Genomic DNA, 11474 nt, shown 5'->3' on the forward strand with positions numbered 1-11474 from the left:
GCGCCTGGAGCCAACGGAGGGAGTGGGGGAGTGGAAGGCTGGAGCGCTCCCGCCAGTACAGACCCCTATTTTAGAACATCCTTCAGAGGGCCGCTCTGACCTCGGCTTGAACTCCTTCAGGGCTGGAGAGATCACTCCTTCTACCGCCGGGAGAGAGGAGGCAACGTGAATTCATTCCCAAGGCTCTGGTAGTCTGACAGCCGATGAACTCAGCCTGGAGTTCCTGAGGGCTCGCAGCCTGCAGCCTGGGCCCTAGGGACTTGATGTGTCTGTGTGCTTGTGCAGAACCTGTTTGATTTTCCCAGGGGAAGCCCTGCCTTCTCCTGCCACTGGGCGCTGGGAAAAGTGCTCCTTTCCTGCCTCCTCCGCCTTGCGACCTGTCACAAGGACTGTTACTGCCGCTGCTGTCCCCCCTCACCACCCCACCCTGACACACAGGTGGCAGCTGAGTATCTGGGGAGGGTGGGTGATTTGCGACCACTTCCTTACCTTCAGGAACACCCTAGGCTCAGCCCTACCACATTCCTGTGGGAGGGAGTCCCTGCTTCTCAACCCCTGGGTGGCCCAAGTTCACAGGTGGGTCGAGGGCTGCCTGAGAAGTTCTTGAAGGCCTGCTTTGGCCACAGGAAATTGGGAATTCAGCTTGCTGCCTGGTGGCCAGACCTACAGCTGTCCCACCACAGCATCCTACAGCATTGCACTGAGCAGAAAGCCACCCCTACACCCAGGTCTAAAATCCCATAGTGGAGTTTCTAAGCATTTAAGAACTTGGGATGCAAGAAACCAGCGCTGGCCAGCAGCTGGGCCAGTTCCTGTTGCCTTGATGACACTAGGTCAGGACACCTGGCCCTCTCAGCCTTCTGTCCAAATTCCTCACTGAGTACCCCAAGCTGGCTGTCCCCAGGAGGTGGGGGATGCAGGTGACTTCAGGATGACTACTCATGTTCAAAAACTTCTGTCCAGAAGCTTTTGGCCAGTGTATATAGCTGAGGAACCAGAAAGTGGCTGCAGCAGACAGAGGAGCCAAGCAGGAACCAGCCCAGAGTGAGGGGTAAGGCCAGCCCTCCCTAGACTTACAAGCAAGACACCTGGAGCAGCATGTCTGAGAAACCCCACTCAGGGCTCCAGAGGACCCCGGGCCCCAATCCTTGCTCTTTCTTGGAGGACCCTGCTATCTCTGACATCTTCTCAGGAGATCAGAGGGCAGTTAGGATCTTTCTGGGGTCTTAGATGACACTGTGACCTACTAAGTGCCTACTGTGTGCTGAGAACTGTGGAGCAGGGCGTCTTGGCCAGTAGTTTATGGCATTCAAGTTGTATACACAATAAGTTCATGCTGGGTCCTGATGCAAATTCAGGTCCTTGTTACCAGTCTCCTGCTGGCCCTAACCCAGCTACATCTGCGTCCATGGACTCTATGTGTGGCTCTGAACAACTGGCTTTCTCTCTCTGGGCCTTTGTTAGCTTGAGGGCAAGGCCAAATTGGCAGTGATAAGTCTTTCTGAGGCCTGTGTGACCTGAGTCCCCAGTCTCTGCCTCCGCTTCTCTGGTCCAGGAGGTCTGGGGCAAGGAAGAGATGAAAGTACCATCATATCCCAGCCCTGGGATGTGGCAGATGTACCTTGTGCTGCCAGAGCTGGCCATGCATCACCTGGATCCAGAGGCAGCTTCAGGAACCCCTATGGAAGCACAGGCTGCACGGTCCCAGCCTTTGGGTGCTGATACAGGGCCTGGCTTGCACCCACCTTCCCCTTGAACTGAAGCGCTATTCATTTCCCCTCCCTGGGAGCCATCATCAGAACAAAGAGGCTAGGGCAAGAGCAAGACCCAGGTCTCTGGAGGCTGGAAGTCACAGGGTCAGGTAGTGAGAGGCTTCTGGCCCCTGGGCACATAGATCTGTGCAGGGTGCAGTAGTGTGGCCATCTGGGAGGCACTTTGTGGACTGGGGTATGGGGACAGGTGCATGTCTCTCAAAGGACTGCCTCCTCTGTCCCCACTCTTACTCCTCACCCCCTGATGCAAGCCAGGAGACCTCTGAATCAGTCCTGGGGAGGTAGGAGGAAAGTGACGTGTGGAATGCTGTGTGCCCAGCACTGTGGAAACCTCTTTTTCCATCCATCGTCCATACCATAAGCCAGGTGTCACTGCAGCTGCAGGAAGATGATCAGAGGCTCCATCACCTGCTGGGTGGGTGACACCAGCACGGGGATCTGGGTCTGGCTGTTCCGGGGGCAGAAAGTAAAGTTTTTCCCTCATCTCATTGCCAGCTATGTTAGCAATGAGGTGGCCTGCACATACTTTGGAGTAAAGACCCTCACCCATCTGCCAGGAAAGTCAGGGGCCCTTCCCATGGCAGTAATGTGATGGAAAATGCATTTAGTCTTCACCCTTTGGTGGAGCAAGGAAGCACTGGGCCCTGCCCAGCTCTGAACTTGGGCCTCCTGGAGGTAGGTGGTTGAATACAGCAGAGAGGGGCTGTGTCCCTGCTTGCTGGGCTCCATTCTGCCTCTCTGCTCTGATCCAATTGACTGCCCCTCCCTTCTCTGCATCCAGCACTTGGCTTTCATGCTCCAGGACGCTTTTACTGGGCCAGTGTCTCCCTCTCCACCATGGAGCTCTGCTCTTCCTGCTCCTGGCTCCACATCCAGCTCAGCCCCCACCCCCACCCCACGGAGACACTGAGAGGAGACAGCCTGCTTCAGCACGGGGATACCTCAGTGCCCAGCCTGTCACACCTCACCTGCATATGGCATGAAGCACATCACACCTCCCTGTGCCTGTTTTGCCTTCTACCAAGTTCAAAAGTTCGGGTACCTAATGTGAACAGTGTGGAACTGCTTTATGCCATTTTGGCCTCTGATTGTCCTGTGAGCTTTTCACCCTTGGACTGATCTATAGTTCACTTTAGGGTTTGGGGTCACTGCTTTGGGGAGCACTCTCTTCAGTGGGGAAGGGGCAGGAAACTGAAAGGCGCAGGGGGAGCTGCCCAGGACTGGCAATGTCTAGGACTGAAGAGTCAACCCTAACCCTTGTTCACTTACCCTCTGCGCCACACAATAGCACTTTTACGGTTGACTGAACAGTTCTAAAGGGAGGTGGTGGCTTTCCCACAGCCATGCAGTTGGGCAGTGCCAGCATTGCCTGAAAGCCCCATGTCCTCATGCAGCACCCTTTTCTCTGCCCCTGGGAGCCATGCACAGAGCACCACAGCACAGCAGGCTGGGGCTGCAAGCAGAAGACAGCACCTCCTGCCCCTTGACCTTGCCCCAACCTGCAGGCTGCTGGTCTCAAGACTGGTGCTCCCTTGCCCTGACCTTGTCCTGTTGCCACAATGGGTGGCTTTGAGAATTGCTAGCTAGCATTCTGTTCACATTCCTTCCTGCCTCAGGAGGCAGACACCTGTCCAGGAGCCTGTCCTGGTGTTGTGTCCAGGGTGCAGCTAATCGTGCAATAACTTGTAAAGTTCTTAGCACGTGCCAGGCCCTGAGTAGCTCCACCATTTGAGTTCCTCTGATTCTCCTATGAGTTGTGGGTTAGTATTGACTACTCCATTTTACAGCTAAGGAAACTGAGGCATGAGGAGTTTCACTTGCCCAGTGCGATACCTCAGTGTAGGCTGCTGGCTACAGAATGGCCCACAGCTCCATCCTGTCATCAGTACAGCACCTGAGGGGCTGGCAGACGGTCAGTCGTGGTAGAAGGTACAGAGGCACATGATGGTAGATGCTCAGGCCCCCAGGAAAGACTGTCCCCGTCAAGTGCCACTGTAAGAGCAGGGAAGAAGTGTGTGGGGCGACCAGATCTTGTAGAGGCTGTGGGGAAACAGACCAGAGTGGGGCATGGACCTGCCCATGGTCTCAGGCCAAGAGTGGGGCTGAAACCAGAGCTCCCAGCCTGATGTGCCTTCCTGTACCTTGTAGCCAGTTGTGGGGCCCCTGTGACTGCTTTTTCAAGGACATGCGGTCCCAGACGCCTCCATGATGCTGAGCTGTTCAATGAGTGACTTGCTCCCCGTCCCTGTTAAAATAGAAAAGAGAGAGAAGAAAGAAATCCAGGCATTGTTCCCAACTACAGCTGGTGCCAACGAAAACCTCGAGGAAGAGAATGGAGCAGGAGCCTGCTGCCCAGGGGCCTGGCTGCTGACACAGGCCCTTTCTATTCTGTTGTCCACCCTAGCCCCTCTGTGGACACCCTCCACCTGGCCTCTGTGCCCTGTCTCCCGCTACCCTCACCAACTTTGGTAAATCCAGGTCCCACGGCCACCCCGCCGTGCTTTCCTTCCTCACCCACCCATTGCCTGGGGTGAGCTGGGTTCCTTCCCTGCCAGCCTAGTGCCCACCCTACCAAGCGAGGGAGGGTACAGTGCCTGTCTGGGGAAGTTGCATAGGTGCCTTCTCTATGGAGTCATAGAGGAGACCCTGCTTTGCTTCCGAGATGGACCTAGGAGGATGGTCCACCCCATGCCAGGTGCCAGCCTTTCACTCACACATGAGGGCCATCGCAGTGGGATCTGTGGTCATGATGTACAGCTCTACAGAGGTGAAAGTACAGTACTTTAAATTTAGTCACCCAGAAGCGAAAGCGGTTTAAGAGTTGCCCAGTTTGTTCTCTGCCTCTGGTCTTAGAAGAAAAGGGTTCCTCAGAGTCTTCTGTGCCACCTTTTGGTTGTTTATTTTTGGTTTTTTGAGACAGCAGGTCACTTTGTAGTTTTGACCTTGAACTTACTATGTAGCCCAGCCTGGACTCGAACTCTTAGTGATCCTCCTGCGTCAGCCTCCTGAGTGCTGGGATTACAGGCCTGTGCCACCATGCCTGGCTCCCATGCCAACTTATTGCATCCTGTCCTCTGGGAACTCTGTCTACCCATGGACCTCAGCTCCACAAGCCATGAGCTGGTCTGATGTGGATTTCTCCAAACAGCCCTGAGGGAGCCACATCCTGCCCGCTGGCTAGTGTCCACCAGGAACCCTTGAGTCAGGCTGACCACAGGACACAGCTTTCTAAGCTCTCTCTCCTCTCATGGGCACAGCACTTTAGACACTAAAAGTGCTTTATGCCCCATGTGAATGCCACAGCAGCCTTGGGAGGATGCACATTTGCAGATTGCACAGCTCACTTTGGGCTTCAAAAGGCCTGGCAGTCTGGCTAAGGTCATGTGGGCACTGGGCAGGGTTGTCATTTGAACCCTGGTCTCTTGATTCCATGTCACTAGGCAGGAATGGGAACACAGGTGGCAATGACCTCAGAACATGGTATTACCAGCCCCAGTATGCTACCAGAAGACAAAATCTCAGAGACATTGATTCAATCAACAAGTATTTCTTAAACACTAGCTGTGTGCTGGCCACAAACCTCAGCACTGGGTGTCCAGCTGTGAAGAAGCAGATTTGGTTCATGCTGCCTCGCACCTGTGTTAGGTGTTGGAGACAGACACTGAAACAGACTTTGTGCTGAAAGACCTCCCACCAGGTACCCAGTGTCCAGTCCATATGCTCTGACAAAGCCCAGGGCTGAGGGGCTGGAGATAGGCGCTCTGGTCCCAGTGTTGCCCCTCACTGGCTGTATGACATTGGCAAGGTTTCCCATCTGTGAAACCTGCAAGCCAGTGGCTCCTCACATGTTTTCTGAGGTTCCTGCCCAACTTCTGGGGCAAGTGGTTAATGATTTCCTGGCATGAATAATTACCCTGATTTGGTGTTTTCTGAAACCAAACTTTTAGTAGGCACTTGGAACCGGAAAGAGGCTTCTGAGTCCCCTGACCTGAGCCCCTCACTAATCAGGAATGAATGCCTTAGCCTCAGTGCTCCTGGGAAGGGATGGGCATTGCTGTGCACTTCCGGAGATGGGGCTCTCACTGCTTCCACACACCGCAGAGCTCCCTGCGCAGTGACGTGCTGGTAAATGATTAACATCTGGCTCTCCAAAGGGGGGGGCTGACTTGTAGTATTTGCTGATGGCCATCGTGTAAATACTCCCACCACAGCCCCATTTCAAGCAGCTAGTCTAACATCAACCTGCTCACACTTCCTGAAAAATTGAGTCAGCTCTTAGGAGCTGGTCGAAGCAGGCTACAACCCACCAATGCTCCGGCCCAGAGAAGTCTCATCCAGCTTTACTTGCTGGAAAGTTCTTGCTGGTAACGAGCACGACACCTGATTGGCCAGGCACTCGGGTCTGTAGGGATTCTGACCTCTGAAGGCCTTCAGAGATCTCCTTGTAATGGGAGATGATCCTGGGGGCAGTGAACACTGGGGAGACCCACCTTCCTCTGCCTTTCAGCCACATTTTCTCTTCTGCTTCTCTCCTAAGTATTTGTTGGCTTCTGTGACCCTATAGGTACTATGGCAACAGGGACCAAATCTCAGCTCCCAGCCTACTCCCTCCCTACCTGCATCGTCCAGGAGGCTGGAATCAGAAGCCACCCCTCCCCAAGCCTGACCTGACCTGTACCACTTCCCTTCCTGCAGCTGCAGGCCCCCCCTCCTCTAGCTTATCACTCGCTTTGGCACTTATCACTTTCTACCTTGGATTACAGCTATTTGTGTACATGCCTTATCTCCCTGCCAGACAGAGAGGCAGCGCTGGCTTGTTGAAAGAGCTTGGACTTTGGAGCCGAATGACCTGGCCCCAGCATCCCAGCCCTGCAGGCACTCAAGCAGCTCATACCAACTTTGCAAGCCTCAGTTTCCTTTATCTGTGAAGTGGTACTGCTGATAACTCCTTCCAAGGTAATTTTGGCCATTAAATGTGTAAACTCCCTTTCCTGTTCCTCTCCTTTTGGGGACAGATTGCCTCTTTGTAGTTTTCTGTAAGCACCATAGCAATGTTAATAGTGACAAAAGTATATGGCCATGCTGTGCAGGGAGTACTGTTCTCAGTAGGCTATCCCATTTCACCCTCGCAAAAATTCAAGCTATTATTTCCATTGATAAATGACAATGTGGAAGAGCTGAGGTTCGAAGCCAGGAAAACCGGCTCCAGGGCCTTGGGTGTTGGGCTCCATGTGGTGTGGCCATGCTATCAGGGTGCGTGGTGGCTTGTGGCGTGATAGAGGGGCTGGGGAGATGCATGAAACTCCTGTTCTGCCCTCTAGGACCTCCCCAAAGGAGAAGTGAGTTGTACTGAAGAGCACAGTGTCTCCAGGTCCCGGGGGAGGCAGGGGACAGAGAGACCATTTATGGGAAGAGGTGGCATTTGGAGTGGGCCTTGGCAAATGAGGATTTGGAGCAGGGCAGACAGAGCACACAGATTATCTTAGTTTGAGCCAAGATATTGAGGTGGGCAGGGCACTCAGGGGCCGTGAGGGTGTCAGGCCAGCTGCGCACAGTCACACCCTCTGGTGGGAGGCACAGAGCAGAGGCTGGGCCTAGGGGCGGGGCTTGCTGGTTACACAGTCTGTGACCCAGGAACGGCTGGGTTGAGGGAACCAGTTCAGGGGCTTTGGGAAGCCAGTGTAGACCCAGAAAGGCTGAGAGCTGGTTAGGTTGTTCTGGGGCCAGATTGTTCTCTGGCCTCTCCCTAAGCTACTCTGAGATTTCCTAGTCTTAGGCTCCTGAATTCAGCTCTGTAGGTCACACCCCTCCATTCGTCTGAGCCTTGGTTTCCTTTTCCGCAGATCTGGCGTGAGGATGAAACTGACTCTGAGAGGTTTGTGGGGCAGGAGGTGGGGCGGTGGGTGCTCCATGTGGCGGGTGTAGGAGGAACCTCAGTTTCCTCATCTGAGATGTACTCGCAGTGAGGTTCAAGGCAGCCCTGGGCACATGCGGAGGGCTCTGGCCAGTGAGTGCCAAACTGGCCCTGGTGACTTCTGGCATCACAGGCTGTTTTTTCCCAGTACTGCCCAGGTCGGGTCCCCAATTCTGCCTTCTGCTCTGGGCCTAACCCTGGACCTCCTTTCAGCACAGCTGTGTCCTTGGAGAGCCCTGTTCATGTGCCAGTATTGCTATGACTCCTCCCACACGCATCAACATACCTCACCCCTAGACATCCATGTGTCCAGTGCCTGAAGTCTCACACACACACACACACACACACACACACACACGCGCGCGCGCGCGCACGCACACGCACACGCTCATGTTTCTGTGTATCCAAAATGACACTGCATGGGCTGTAGCCTCCCAGTGTACCACCATAGCCTAGTGCCCAGGATCCAGCCTCTGCAGATGCCACACCAGCCTGGCGGTCTCCAGCCTTAGTCATTTGAGCCAGTGGCTTCACAAGCCCTGCATGGTGGCTCCGATGTTTCCAGCAGGCCCCACCAAATCATTGCACCCACCCTGCCCCCTAGGAGGGTAAGAACTGGGCCTCAAGTTTGTGGCTGGGGTTTAGGGATGGAAGGTGACCCTTCCCCCAACCTAGGTAAGCTCCCTAGGCTTTGAAGGGACAGCAGGAAGGGGAGAGTGAATTAATCCGGGACCTCTCTACCCCTTCAGGCTCACTATGATGCTAATTTCCTCTGCCTTTGATCCACAATCCCCTAGCCCGGCCCCTAACTCTGAGCTCAGCCCACACAGAGCATGGTCTGAGATTAGGGCTACCCTGGATGAGGGCCCGGGGCAGATCCCTGCATGCAGAAGATTGGGGTTTTGTCCCTGGGGAGGGGTCTGGGGATTATAGCCCTGGTTACTGACTGGGCATTCTCTCTCCTCTCCCTTACCCTCCCGTTTCCTGGGGGGCTCTGTTTCCCAATCTGTGGAGCCCAGTGAGATCCCAGGAAGGGACTCCAGAACCTCTGTCCAGGGCTAGTGGAGCCAGGCCTCAGGCTCAGATTTTAGAGCCTTCAGATCTGCCCTGTTTCCACAGAGAGTGTCTGTTCTGTGATTCTTTTCTTTTCTTTCTTTCTTTTTGTTTTTTTTCTTTAAGGTGTTTTGTTTTTTGAGACAGCGTCTCTCTGTGTAGTTTAAGGTTGGTCTTGAACTCACTGTGTAGACCAGACTCACCTTGAACTAGTCACAATCCTCCCACCTCAGCCTCAAGAGCACTGGGATTATAGGTGTGCACCACCATGCCCTGTTTGTTCGGCATTTTTTTGTTTTTTAAAATCAGTTTACTGAGGACTTAGTATGCCAAGGGCTGCCCAGATGTGTATGGCCTCCTACACTCTTCACAGTGCCTGCTGAATCCTGCTTTACAGGTGAGCAAACCATCCCTTGCTACTGTGTGGTAATGATGGAGACTGACCAAACCCTGGACAGAAGCTGACCAGAATCCCTTGCTGTACAGAGGGGAGACTGAAACCCAGACAGAGGAAGGGACAAAATCAAAGCCAGATAGACAGTTGGCTGGCATCCATCCCCTCCTTCCCTGTCTACAGCCAGCTGTGTTCTCAGAAAGACTGGAATCCTTTGTGGACCCCACGGCATTGGCGCAAGAGTCCAGGGCTCCCCTTTGCCACAGAGCAGGGGACTGGACATCTGTGAAAACCCCAACTTCCGGTAATCATGGAGGCATCTATGCCAGCCTCACCTTGGAACAGCCTGTAAACTTGGGCATAAACACAATTAAAATTTTTACTACATTATATTTCATACATATAAAAGACTATTTGTGAGCTATGAAACACATCACAAAAGTTCATGACTGCTCTGCTTCAGAACTGGATTATTATGGACACCAGGGGAGATCTACTGCCCCAGCCCCTACTTCCTGCAGGGAACCACTACCCCAATTTTGTTAACTGCTCTCTTCCTCTTTTTAATAACAGTTTTAGCACAGGTGTGGGCATCCTTTTGAGACCTTGCATCTCCTGTATTCCCAGAAATGCCTTTTCTGAAAGGACAGAGGGAGATTGCGAGGATCAATCTGCACCCCACCCCAAGTGCCCTTTCCCTGCAGTGCCACTCAGTACCCAGCTTGGCCTCCTCAGTCAAGTGACTGCTGTGAAACCAGACACTTCTTCCTGGCACAGCCAGCAGGAGCAGAGCAGCTGGACCTTCCCTGAGCAAGGCAGGTGACCAAGTGTTTGCATAAGCCGGTGTGGCCACCTGGGGGCCCTTCCCATCTGGGCTGCTCCAGAACTCACCCTTTCCAGCAGTAACCTCAAACATTCATTTCAGGGGGTCTTTCCCTGTTGGATCTGCCACAGTAATTGGGTGTCCTTCTCTCAGCCCTTGTCCTAGGGCAGTGGCCAGTACAATCCCAAGTGCAGCTGAGCTTTGGACCCATAGCTGGTGTTCCCAGAGGGCCAGGACAGAATCCTATCCTGGGCAATCCTGTGTTTGCCTTTACCCATTTGCTGGGTTGATGAGTGAATGCAAGCCACTTGTGTAGGTTGTTCAGTGCAAGTGTCTGTCGTGGGTGTGACTGCAGGAGCGCACACATCCGTACACACGCTCACCCTCACCAGTGTATGGCACAGCCCCACAGCCACCTGTCTGTGCAGTGTGCAGGGTCACTTCTCTTCTCTATTTTTGGCTCTCCATCCTAGAGAGGTTTGTTTTCTCCATGGAAATCACACAGTGCACTCTTTTGGGGTACCTGCTGAGTGCAGGGCTTGGAAGGTTAGGGTAGATCACTGTGGGGCACCCTTCCACCCCATCTTCCTGTCCCAGAGTCTCTGCACCCAGTTACCCCTGCCCCCACATCCCAGAAGAGGACCCTGAGGTCCCGAGGCCAGACAGGCAGCTGTGGAGCCAGCAGTGGGGATGGGACAGTGTGTTAGTTACTTTTCTCTTGTTGTTGAGACAAAATACCTGACACCCAAAGTTAAAAGGGGGAAAGGTTAATTTGGCTTAAAGTTCATAGAGGTTTCAGTCCAGAGTCGGCTGGCTCCAAGGCAGAGTGGCAGAAGGGCAACAGTTCATGGAGGCAGAAGACAGCAAAAGCAACATGAGGACCTTAACAGTGTCTTTCTGCCCTTTTTATCCCATCCAGACAACCGGGATTAGGGCAGTGCCAAACCAATCACCCACATGTAGTGGTTTAGTAATCACACGTCCTTAATCCCAGCATCACACATTCCAGATTCAGCCACCTCCAAAAAAGACTGCATGAAGCTTTGGGGGGACATCTAGACACGCCACAATAGATGTGAGGCTAGCAGCTCTGAGGAGCCCCAAATCCTCTCCTGGGGCCTCTTTCTTTAGAATTCACCTGGAGGACATTCCCTTGGGCACCTGTAGGAGGGCTCCACAGCTGCAGGGAGCAGTGGGGATCCAGGGTAGATGGGATCTGAGTGGGGCTGTACAGTGTGGGATAGCACCACCAAACCTCTGACCCAGGGAACACCGGGCACACACACGCTTGCATGCCCTCAGGGGACATGGGAGCAGCCTAGGAATCCAAGGTCAAAGCAGATCCTCAGCCACCCAGCCTCACTTTCCTCTGTTACTCAAGCTGCCCCAAACAAGTCCTATGGCTGCCGGCCTCCTGTCCCTCCAACCCCCCAAACAGATCGGGACCTGGCGTCTGAGGGAGATGAACTTAGGTGTGACCAGGAGCTCCCTCCTCAGCCACTCTCACCTGTCCTTTGG

General features: G+C 53.8%; 2 long non-coding RNA genes across 3 annotated transcripts; one reads left to right on the forward strand and one right to left on the reverse strand.

The window, feature by feature from the left end:
* Positions 1–3747: 3747 nt before the first annotated feature.
* Positions 3748–4390, reverse strand: LOC117287059. Its single transcript, XR_004518244.1, has 3 exons — positions 4291–4390; positions 3914–4017; positions 3748–3812 (listed from the first exon to the last, which is right to left on the reverse strand). It is a non-coding gene; the product is annotated as an uncharacterized LOC117287059 (long non-coding RNA).
* Positions 4391–4760: 370 nt separating this feature from the next.
* LOC104857715 lies at positions 4761–10714 on the forward strand. Of its 2 annotated transcripts, none has more exons than XR_002025133.1 (3): positions 4761–6728; positions 7616–7647; positions 9049–10714. It is a non-coding gene; the product is annotated as an uncharacterized LOC104857715 (long non-coding RNA). The 2 variants fall into 2 exon arrangements; XR_778935.1 differs by having other exon boundaries at positions 9137–10714.
* Positions 10715–11474: the final 760 nt, after the last annotated feature.

This window comes from Fukomys damarensis, unplaced genomic scaffold (assembly GCF_012274545.1).
Source record: "Fukomys damarensis isolate Sample0158 unplaced genomic scaffold, DMR_v1.0_HiC HiC_scaffold_20, whole genome shotgun sequence".
Classification (NCBI taxonomy): domain Eukaryota; kingdom Metazoa; phylum Chordata; class Mammalia; order Rodentia; family Bathyergidae; genus Fukomys; species Fukomys damarensis.